We start from the raw sequence: 12,169 nt of genomic DNA, 5'->3' as shown, positions 1-12,169 counted from the left end.
CTTCCCCCTCACGTTAATAAACAGTTAAACACGGGAGTGATTTTTGTTAGGAAAAACAGAAGTTCTGACTGCTCAGCTAGTCACCTCTACTTGAGAGAACCAACCAGTTAGCTGGTGAGAGAGCTTTACGCCGGAGACGGTCCTGTCAGAAGTCTTCATCTTGCTCTAACTAGTACTGTCTGGTCAGAAGTCTTCATCTCTGAACTAGCAAAAGAAATTCTAAAGACTCTGTACTGTCATAAAAGATAGCAGTCCTTACCCGAAGAAAAACAACAAAAACTTAACAATCCACCAAACCTCTCTCTGCAGATCTCCTTGCACTAGGAAGAAAGGAACCAAAACCTCACACTTCTAAGTGCTCCTTCCACATGTGTATCAGGGGAGAGGCAACCCACGGAAAGCAAAAACTGTTTTCCCCAGATCACTGCATGTACCTGTCAAGCATTCCTAGAAAAGAAGCTGCTTTCTCAAATGTGCTGCCTTTGAGCCACAATAGTGTTCAATGCTTAACAGACATATTCAAGAACAAATTCTTCAGTGACACATTGCTCCTTTCAATCTTTCTTAATGTCTTATAAAAGAAACACTTGCAGCTTCTAAAACTTCAGCATGCTCATAGTTGTATAAGGACAATTGTCATGCTTCTGCCCATTAAAAGGGAAAAGTGATCTCAAAAACACTGTGTGTTTTTGGAAGAAAAACTACAGCCTGTAAATTTCTATTGTTTCATTTTCCAAAGAATTATAAAATTTCTCAGGGTTTTTTCCTCTACTTTCTTTAGAGCAGGTCAGTATGATTTAGTCAGTAGATTGAGTTGCAACAGTCATCAGTGGTCCAAGGAAATTCAGGAATTGTGTGTGATATGAAGGTCTTCTGGTGTTGTCTTTATTTTCCCAAGAAAAAATTTTTTTGTCAATAACTGACTTTTAGAATATCTGCCATATAAATGCTGAAATACTTTGACAGTTGCACAAGAGTTCTGTTGGATCACATGCAAGAACTGGTGGTTCCTTCTAGTTCAAACAGGGATCGTTATTATCCAGAGATAATCCTGTATGTTATTGGAGCCAAGTGGAACAATAGTCAGAAATCACTGATGTAATGTGTGAGTGCAAAACATAATGAGATAATAGGAGGACTGTGTAGATTTGGGCTGTAAACAGTTAATACACTTGCATAAAACAAATTATTGCTTTCTTTTCTTCAGTCTACCACTATTACATTTCAGAACATTCTCTAATCTTTGAAATATGTGTTGATACAGCACTTACTTAAGGTTTGACAAGGAGATCAATTTGTGGCTTAATATCTGAAGTAACACTTCAAATTCCATACTTCCTGCTATTGATCTGCTGCTTGTAATCATTGTAACATTGGATTAGTGAGAAGAAAAGTATTTTCATTATAAATTGTCTGAGATCAAATTGAGTTATTGTCAGCAAACAAAACTATTTTTTACATGCTTCCATCACTTCAAAACTTTCTCCAGAGAAGAAAGCATGTTCTCCTGAATATCGATCAAAATAACATCTTCAAAATGAGGAATATAGAAAACCCAGAAGTGCAGGAATCCTAGTGGTGAGGAACTTTTTTTTTTTTTTTAATAAAAATCCATAAACCTCTGAAATCTTCAGCACCATGTAGGAGCAAGAAGGGGGCCTGGCACAACACTTGCACCCATACAGATACAGGAGTCAGATCACTCATTTTCATCAGGTCCACCTGAATTTCTGAGACAGGTAAAATCATTCCAGTAAACCCACCTCACCCACTCATTTAAAATACTAAAAAGCAAACGAGAAATCTATGGCTCTGTCAAATGCACAGGACAAGCAATCACAAACCTAAACTAGCATTAGCCTCAGTGGGACAGTTTACAAGGATTAGAAAAACTTCACTGTCATTAAAGAGGTCTGAGAAATCACAAACCTGAAGATTATTCCACAGAGAAGATTATTATATTGGTTATGTGTTGGATCTATATGCTGAATGGTAATGCAGATCATTCCTACAAGAATTTGCGGGACCAACAATCATGGAAGCTAACTACAGCTAACACAAACCTTCAGTGAATTCAATGGGAGAGAAAAGCAACACCAGTAAGCAGATGAGGGTATCAGGGAAAGAGAAAACAGCTGAAAAAAAAAAATAGCGTTTTGTCCTGCGAACACTGAGAAGCATAAAAGAATGAAAGAAATCAATGAGTTACTTTCTGCAGGATTTGCATCATAGGTCTTGACTTGGCAGGCTCTTACACATGTGAATAACTAGAAGCAGATAATCAGTGAGAGCAGGAGAAATCAATGACCAGAACAGTGAGATGAAAGATTTTGAATTTTATCAACAGTTAATCTGCCAACTTTCCCCACTGCTGCCATGCTCCTGCCCAAAACAAGCATGATGATGGTAAGCTATTCAATTAACAGGCATGTGGTAAAAGTTCATTAAAAACTGCATGACATTTTCAACATATATAAGAGTAATACAGCTAATAAAGATCATTATTAAAATTCAGCGACCCTTGGAACAACATGTTATTCAAAATCCCTGCAGAATACTGTAATTTGCTCAAAGGAAATTGTCAGAGAATTGTTATTTGATGTTCTTAGGGTCCAAAAAACTGTTAAAAATCCAATATTTTATTTTCCTGCTACAAGATTTACAAAGAGTCAATGATAGGATAATGTATTCTTCATTAAATGTATATTAGTATGCATTTCAAATACAGCAATTCCCAGGAATGTTTGATTCCATATTAATTATGGCTTAAGTCTGAGAAAGACCCTTTAAATTTTGTGACTAGGTATGATATTTCTTATACAGCCTTCAAGACATTACCTAAAGAGCTTGTCCAAGCAAGTAGACTACCGTTTAAAAATTAGAAAACCCCAAACTGCAGTAATCAATCCAGATTTACTCTAGGAAAGACATATAACTCTATATATTAACATCCCATGCAAAACTGAATCTCTACTCCCTCAGGCCAGCTTCTTGACCAGCAACCTCTCCTGCTCTGTGGTTAACCATGCCTTCTAAAACCTCCACTGGGTGGGGAGGAGTGCCATTTCAGGTAGGATACTGAAATGTGTACACTCTTATCTTTATGTCACCAGTCTACAAATTCTCTAGAAAAAAACAACAACAACAAAATTAGAGAACCATTGTGCTCTCTATCCCTTCATGACAGGAAGCTTGCACTGCAGATTTCCATTTTTCTTGCCCTGCATAATGTAATTTTTGTTTAATCCAGAATCACAAATTACAGTAGTGCCCATGCTGTTACCACTGCTGCAGAAGGAAAACAAAGAATTCTGTGTTTACTAAGGATTTGAAAAAAGGTTTGGTTTATAAGTCTCAAGGGAACTATAAGTGCCCTTTTAAGCGTAATTTTGTGCAAGTGCACTACAGATAACCTCTTCTGAAAAATAACTGTTTGGGCAGCTGGAATTTACTATGAAGTCATCAGGAAACTAGTGTTACAATAATCCACCCCTAATGGCAAGAACAGCTCCTGCTACATTTATTCAATATAAAGCATCCTGCAACAGACCACTCTATTTCAGCAGGTGCAACTTCTAAAAAGTTGGAAAATAAAACATCCAACCTGATATTAATGGGAATCTATTTTTTCATACACGATTAAATGATCTTGTTTCAATCTTCTGTTTTTGTTAAGCAAAAGGAGGTAACAACTACTTCAGTAATGCTACTTTAATATCAAGGGATCATAAAGACAATTCATAAACATTCCACTTGTGTGCCCCACTAAAGAAAAAAAGCTTTCATGGGAATGCTGAATTATCAAGATATCAATATCCTGTTTAACATAATTAAAAATTCACTGGCTGCAACTACATTGAAAGACTAAAATGCTTACAACGATGGTTTTGTTTAACTGTTCAGCCAATTTGAACCCTCGCTTCAAGCACTCAAATTTGCACATATAGCAAGTGTACCGACTTGCCTCATTGTCTACCTTCCTTATTTATGGTTTTACAATCTGTAAGAGTGCCTGATGGTCCTTTGGTATTACGCATATGTCCTGCTCTACAGTTGCCAAGACCACTTTAAGTAAGCCTCAGGATCTATGTCCCACGCAGCTCTCAGGAAAAGTTCTTGGGAGCTTTATGGACTTTGTATTACCCTCATGCACAGAGTTAAGTTCAAACTGTGCTGTCGTCCAAAGCAGCAGGGATCCCAGAAAAAAAATGCATGCTACAAACCCGGACTAGGTTTGAGCCAACACCCTTGAGATAAAAGGTGTTTCAAAAAACATAGCAGTAATAAATAAAAAGGCAATGCATTTAAATGTCACCCTTTTCTCCTTTATATACAGGGTGTTTCAAAATCATGGACCCAATTTCAAAGCAGTATGCCTCTCAAATCGGGTCCATCTTTTTGAAACACCCTGTATTGTTGTGGTTTAACCCTAGCTGGCAACCAAGCACCACTCACTCAGCTTCCCCTCCACAGTAGGATGGGAGAGAGAATTGAAAAAAAACTTCTGGGTTGAGATAAAAACAGGATAGCAAAGGAAGCGATTATAATAATAACAACAACAATAATAATAAAAGAATATATAAAGCAAGTGTTGCACAATGCACTTGCTCACCACCCCGCTGACTGATGCTCAGCCCATCCCTGAGCAGCAATGTGCCTGGCCAGATTTTGCCTCCGTTTATATGCTGAGCATGATGTCATATGGTATGGAATACCCCTTTGGTCAGTTTGGGTCAGCTGTCCTTATGTAGGGGTCCTGTCATGGATAGCTAATGCCACGGTACACAAGAACCAACATATCTGTGCTTGTCACACACACAGATCCTGCCTTTAATGTAGATGCCACTAGAGCAGAAGATTGAGGAAAATAATTAGTTTCAGCAATTCTAACATAATTTCAGCTTTTTTAAAATTAAAAGTATTCAACTATAATGTTATTCTTTTCAACTATTCCCAAGGTAGAGATACTAATTTAAACCACAGCACCAGCTTAATGAAGTCTTTTGTCAGGAAATGCTTAATATCCTTCTTTTTAGGCCTTATCTCCAATATCCTATTCTTACTTCAGAAGACAGATGTACAGGTAAGTGCATCCAGCTGGGCTGAATTAAAATTTTATCTCATGTTTAATACTCCACAGGTTATCTTAATAACTACTGGATTTTCTGCTAACCTTCAAAGGACAATAACACAAACAATCAGTTTTTCTAAAAAATATCAGCCAGGTCACTTATTTACCCTCTTTGCATTCAAAAGGCCTAACTCAGAAATTACTTAAATTGCAAATGCTAGGCATGTTATTGGACACACAGAGGAAGGACACAGACAAAGCAAGGTTTTGCAGAATCAGTATCTTTTTAGGATCAACAGATGCAGTTAGGAAAACAAGACAAGCTTTAGGACACAGAAAACCTTCTTTGTGTTGCGAACACATACGCAGGCACGTCGCAAGAAGAGCCAGAGGCCATGAATGCATTGCAAAGAGCAAGTTTTATTTTAGTTACCTCTCTACTGGGGGATCTCCGAAGTGGCACCTAAGCTCCTGGGCAGAGGTGACACAAGCGGGGACGCAGGCGCTGGTAAGTTCAGCCCTGCTGGAAGATCACTGGGCCTGCTGAGCTCGCCTGTATTTCAAGGCTTCAGGCAGGCGCAGCCTCCCGCTCTTTCTCACAACAAAGCAAGAATCTCAGACATAGTGATAAGGTGCCTAGAGTTTCTAACAGGCCTGTGTTATCTAATACAGAAGTTCTACTCATCAAGCACACAAGGTCAGTAAAACAATTAGTGTGATGTATGTGCTTTTTCTACGTACAGCTGCAAGTCACTTGAGCGTATTTACATTTAACCAGCCTCCTCGCTAATCTTCCCCTACATTCCCATACAGTGTCATGGGCACTTATCCATACTGTCCAAGCTCAAAGAGGAAAGTAACTCAGCGCCAGGGTTTCAGGTCCCAGTCTTGAAAAGACGTATTCACATGAACAGCTTCACACAGAGTGAGTAGGGGGAAGACCCAAGTACAAAGCTGTATTTGGCTAATGCAAGATAAAAGCATCTGCCAGTATAATTTAAAGTATTAACAAATACTGGCAGTATATTTAACATCTGGAAAAAGAAACAATACTATTCAGCACACAGCCTGCAATGTATATATTTAAAAAGAAGCAGCATGATGAAATCATATTTTAGGGAGGAATAAAAAAAAAAATCAAGATTTGAGTGACTCAGGGTTAATTCATCACCCAAGCAATAATCTCCCGGAGTTAGTGTTTGTGGGTGAGGCCTTTGGACATATTCTGTTATCAGTGTAAAGATACTCAATAAAACTTTTGTAAATGAATAAACTGATTTGTCAACGGATTTGCATAGGTTCTACCATATTCAACTGGTGGTCACACTGCACAAAAGGTTTAAGATTAATTTTCTTTAAGTGATGAGAGCCAAAGAATAAATTAATATGTCCCACATAGATTCAAAATTTTACCCACTTTTAAAAATATCATATACATGGCAGTGTTAATTGTTGCGAAGATGGGACAATACAAAAAATGTTCCCTCTCTCACTGCAAACTTAGTTTTGCTTTATTGTTGCCTTTATTATCCTTTCCTGTCACACGTAAAACCTTCTCACCCAGCACAAAAACTGCTTTTAACCTAGCATTGCTGTCTTTATCTGGGACTTAAGGCAAGAGCCTTTCACATCAGTTGCCACTCTCCCACCTTCTTATGAAGAAGCTGGGTAAGGCACCTGAATACTGGTCTCTCTCCAGCACCCTCCTCAATTTCTCCCACATGCCCAAAGGTCTCGCAGGCTCTCTCCATTCATTAGGATAATAATATAGTGCAGCTCAGTTTCCTGAGACACAAAAAGATGCAGTGTCTCCCTGCACAGGTGAGCACAGTCTCAGATCAAGCTTACAACAGTGCTGCTCTTTCACAGGCTATTTTAACCCACAGATTCAGGACTGACTCTCCAAAGCTGCAGAGAAGAAAAACTCTACGTCTTCAAAGCATTTTTTAGTATCCCCCACTTAGAAGTATTTCCAGATTCCAGCTAAGAAAAGGGCAATATAACCAGACTTTTTTTTTTTCAGCTACTGTTGCATTGCATTTGAACCCTTTGAAATCCAAATTTCTGTGCAGAATGAAAATGCACCATACATGCCACTTTTGAGTTGCAAAGTGCTCTGTTGTCCCCAGACAATTTTCAGTCTGTTTTATTAGGTAATTAAGCTGATTGAAACAAGATATTCCATGGCCTGCAAAGCCATTTGAAGAGTCATTTTCAATGCTGGGATGTTTCCCATTTCAAATATGTTGCTCACATGAGATACATTGTCTTAAAATGAGATGAATTACAGCTGAACACATAGGAAAATACTATACAGTGCAAGGTTGCACAGGAGCTTATTTGTAACAAACACTCCCAAAATTTTAGCTAGGATAGAAAACTAGCAGTGAAAAGGACTTTGCAAAATCAATTTAGGCTACTGATGAGGTTGCAGTATAATAATCCTGCTGGGTTGAGGCAAATGTCCAGCTAGCTGCTGTAGTCAGAAACATGCCTAAAAAACAGTACCAGAAGCAGAGCTAGTCCTAAGCAATCCTTTCCTTGACATATTGTTTTAATTTCTGGCAACCAGCTGCTCACTAATTTCCCAAGCCAAAAGGTGCATTGTGTTTGACAGCCAAGGAGATATATAGGGAAGCAATTATTTGCATGTCCTAAGATATGACTAATAGTCATCCAATGACTAAAGAAGCCAAAGGAATTTTATCAGGAAGCAGCTTTTAGAAAGGAGAAAGTGCATTTTTGCTTTGTATTTGTTTAAATTGTGGAAGACACTGGCATAGGTTGTTGTGGAAGCTAAAATTATTACTGAGGTCAAAAGTAGTTAGATGGAATTATGGAGGATTCATCTATCTGTCCATACTATTCCTTAATGTATAGCTTTCTTTTGCATAATCTCATTTTTCATCTGCTCTTCTAGATGAAAAATCTAATTTATTTTTTCTGTTTTCTATTTCTCATCTTTCTTGTATTTGATGGAAACAATTTCAGTTCTGCCATTTACCCTCCAGGATGATGATGATCAGAACTGCACATAAGATTCAAGATACGGCCACAGAGACAGTACGTGAATTTACATTGTTTTCAGTTCCCCTTCTTAGAAGTTTTAACACTTTGTCTTTTTGACTAGCTGCAAGATATTTTGAGAGAACTACCACAGGAGGTTAATGCTCTTTCCCAAGTAGCAATAATTTACTTAAAGCTCTTCATTCTATATATGCTTCCTTCCCCTATGTTCATCACTTCGAACTGGGTGGATACCCTATTAAAATAAAGCAAAATATACCCAAGAACTACTTATGCTAGTAGCATTTAAGGAGAAATTATTTTTAAAAAAAAAAGAAAAAAAAAAGAAGTAGCATTCAAGCTCAACTCGAAAAAAAATTAGAAGTCAAAATGCAAAAAGATGCAAAATGTAAGATAAACAGATGACATTATGCTATACTTCAAATATTGATTTCTGACATGAGGCACTACAATCAAAGGAACGAGTGCTTCCTGAAATCTTAAAAAAAAAAAAAAAATCAGATAATGCTGCTTTGAACTGGCCAGGGTCCACAATCTTTTCCTTTTAATGCAGAAACATTATCCTTTATTACATCTGCCATGGAAAATCTGGTCTTCTGATTTGTAGCATAGCAAGTACTTGTGGTCCTACTGATATTAGATAGGTTTTGCTCCCAATTGGTTTTCAAGCCAACACATGAATCTACAGAAAAACACTAACCATTTTACTAGCCAATTAAAATCATGCAGATGTACCTAAATTAATTGATGTGAAAAGCTCATGAGTTTCCTGATTTCAGAAAGAACCTCTTCGTAATTCCTCTTGAATAAACACTAAGCCATTCCCATTAGTGACAAATGTAGCAAACCCAAATTTATGGTATATTACATTATGTTACTATTTTGTAGCACTAAAATTTTATACTACTTCAAACTTAGAGAAGACATGTTGTTTCTTTAACTATGTCCCCTAAGGAGCTTCAGTTAGATAAGCACATGCATCATCATCATAAATAACAATAACACACTAGTCCAATGCTAAACTGAATCCTGATCTGAATCCTGCTTTTATACAGGATCAGGTCCTACGAGTTGTGTAAGAACAGGCTGATGGCACCCCAGGCCACGTGCAGAGCCTGTTCTCTCTTCCGCTGACTGTTGTGTACGATTAAACCAACAACTGAACTGCCCATAGGTGAAGGTATCCACACATCAGTCTCTCGAGAGATCAAACCTACGGGAGCGTAGTAATTCCCAGTGTTAAAGCCAAGAGAGAGAACACAAATGCCACAAAAAAACCCCCAACACATTCCTGTCCCCCAACAAAACCTGTTAATGACAGCAACTCTGGGATCTGACATACGCGAACTCTGCATGTTTAACCCAAGTTATTTCAGACAAATTCAAATCAGACAAAATAACACAGAGCAGAAAAACAAAATGAAATGAGAGAGTAAGCTAAAAAAAAAAGTTCTGAAACCTTTTCAGTCTTTTGTACAAGTGAAATTATTTTACCTTTTTTTTTTTCCAATGCCACTGCTGTTATGGATCTTTAGTTTTCCATCCTTCTCCTAACAGAGATTTTCATTTACTAGTCACAGCCATTCATCTCCATATATCTTGAATTATGCAGATGCTCATAATGCAATTTCTTCGATTGCTCCATACCCTGCTAAAACAACAGTAAGAACACAATCTTCAAGGGAAAAAACAGACAAACAAGAAAAAAACGCAACAAAATTATAAACCAAACCCCACAAACCCAGAGACTCTGAGCATTCCACAATTAATAATAAAATAGTACTTTATCTACTGTAACAGCAGAAGTCCATGCTCAATAATTCTTAAAAGTATAACAGGACAGGAAGCAGTACAGCCTAGAAGAGCGTAATGAAAGTGTAACTGAAAATAATTTCCCAAGGAGATAATGAGAAAGTGAAGGATTTGGTACAGAAGAATCTACATATTTGAAAAAAAAAAGTTATTTACTGAATAATTATTTACTCAGTCATTTCATAGGCTGTAGGTCTAAGTTGAATCTGCATTAGAGAAAACATCACCATCAGGCTCACACAAGGTAAAAGGCTGAAGTCAACATTTACTACATTTTCACTGTATCACCCATCAGAAAAATTTGCTTTGTAAAAGCAGTCAGAATGCAGAATAATAGGCAGGAACATTTATATCAGGAAACAATGACTACAGAAGATGGGTGCAGAGCCAGGAAAGCACAGGCCTCACAGATAGGCGAAGGGAGAGTTTAGGATATCCAACTAACTAATTACTGTTTGCTAAAAATTATGGGCAAGTATTGCGAGTCTCTTGCTGATAGTGGGTTCATCTCCAAACCATTCTCCATACCACAAAGGGGCCAAAAGTAGGACAGAGCCCTTCCTGCAAGAAGCTGACCAAAGCTTAAAGGCTATAAACCTGGCATTGGCAAGTCTCTTCAGTTATTCAAGAGTAGCTGAGGAGATGCTGTGTAGGGGTCACATTTTCTCAACAAGGAATACCCAAGGACACTTGTACAACTTGCAAGTGCCTGTGACTATATATTCAACAGCACTCTTCTCCTCAGACCTCCACCAAAGCGCACAATTTAAACACACCATTAAACTTCCTAAATTAATTATCAACACCAGTATAAACAGAGACCATCTGTGTTTCCATCTCCAAATAGGTCTTGCTACCACAATGCACACTCTTGGGGTCTTCAAGCCCCGGGATGTGTTATCCATCTGCCACACCAGTCAACGTGGCCACAACGGCCTTTTTTAAAGGCCCTTGAACTTACTGTGCAAATACCGGGTAACAAAGGGGAAATCACCCCTTACTGCAGCTCCCACACCCGCCACACACACAAAGTCCCCCCAGGCTGGCACCCCCTCCCTCCCACGGCCCCCCCCGCGCGGGCCTGACTGCTGGGCTGGGGCGGCTCCTTCCTACCTGCCGGCCGGGCCGCGCGGGGCCCGCCCGTCGCCCAGCAACCGCCGCCACCGCGCGGCCTCGGCGCGCGGCCCGGCGCTCCGCCCCCTCCCGCGGCCCCGCCCCTTGCCGCGCCCGCCCATCCGGCCGCCGCCTTCCCAGCGAGAGAGCAGCCCGAGCAGCCGGAGACACGTTCCGCGGGGCGCTGCGGACAGCGAGCAGAGACGCAGCCTCCCCGCTGCCGGGGCGAAGAGGAGGAAGAGCGTTTGGGGGTCTTTCCGAGGCAGGAATGGATCCTGGCTGTAAAGAGCAGAGAAGGATGCTTGCGGGGGAAGAGTGGAAATGTAAGCAGCAGGAGCAAAATGAGGAAGACGGGTGGGCGCGGCACGGAGGACAGGAACCGGGCGGAAACGCAGCAGGGCCCTGCGTGGGATTTGGGCCACTGAAGGAGTCAGGGTGACAGTAGAGGGGGGCGGGGAGGGCATCTCTGTTCCAAACAGCATCTCAAACCTTCTCTGTGGGCTGACAGATAACTAAGAATACCATCATGCACAAAGGTGATCGCACAGCCCTGCGGTTAGCCTGCACACAGGGAACAGCCTCCCTGAGGCAATCACTTCATTAGCTCAAGTGGTGAGTGGCTATGTTGAGGACTGAAAAAGATGACTTGTGACACATAACAAGGCTGGTTTCACCAAATCATTTTACATTTAAAAAAACAACAAAAAATATTAAAAGACTAAATTTCCAGACCAGAGCAATCAAAAGATTAGACACAGCAGAATGAAATTTGTCATAATCTGGATCCAACAGATGTGGTTCAGCTTTTTTTGGAGACATGGTCAGACATTTCTGTTGATGCAAGAGTGCAACTTCGGTGCAGTTCTGTGAGCAGCAATGTTCTATTCTTTCCCCATTCACCATCTCCTGGTTGGAGATTGCCATGGCATCATCCTATTCCTTTTTCACTATTCAACCACAATATGAATAAAGAATACTTACTAATTTCGGGGGCGAGGAGGTGGTGTGGAATTTTCTGGGACATCAGAAAATCATGGTGCCATCAGTGCCAAGTGTGCGCCCAGGGCACAGACAGGCTGGTGTATGGGATTAACTTCCTGTGGTTTAATGAGTAACTGTGCATCTGGAGAGCCATTTTAACTGACC

The 12,169-nt window shown here is 39.8% G+C and overlaps 1 protein-coding gene across 2 annotated transcripts in view; it reads right to left on the bottom strand.

Annotated features, from left to right (window-relative positions):
• Positions 1-11,085, bottom strand: part of LRRC56 (leucine rich repeat containing 56) — a 68,330-nt gene extending 57,245 nt beyond the window's left edge. The window contains exons 1-2 of one of the 2 annotated variants that reach the window (XM_065636207.1): positions 11,024-11,085; positions 9,593-9,746 (exon numbers count right to left, since the gene is read on the bottom strand). The gene's annotated coding sequence lies outside the window, so the exon portion shown is untranslated. Of the gene's footprint in view, positions 1-9,592; positions 9,750-11,023 lie in introns of both variants that reach the window. The other variant, XM_065636208.1, reaches the window with a different exon arrangement.
• Between the last annotated feature and the right edge of the window lie 1,084 nt (positions 11,086-12,169).

Source organism: Caloenas nicobarica, chromosome 5 (genome assembly GCF_036013445.1).
Source record: "Caloenas nicobarica isolate bCalNic1 chromosome 5, bCalNic1.hap1, whole genome shotgun sequence".
Lineage (NCBI taxonomy): Eukaryota > Metazoa > Chordata > Aves > Columbiformes > Columbidae > Caloenas > Caloenas nicobarica.
This window is presented reverse-complemented; position numbering and strand designations above follow the sequence as displayed.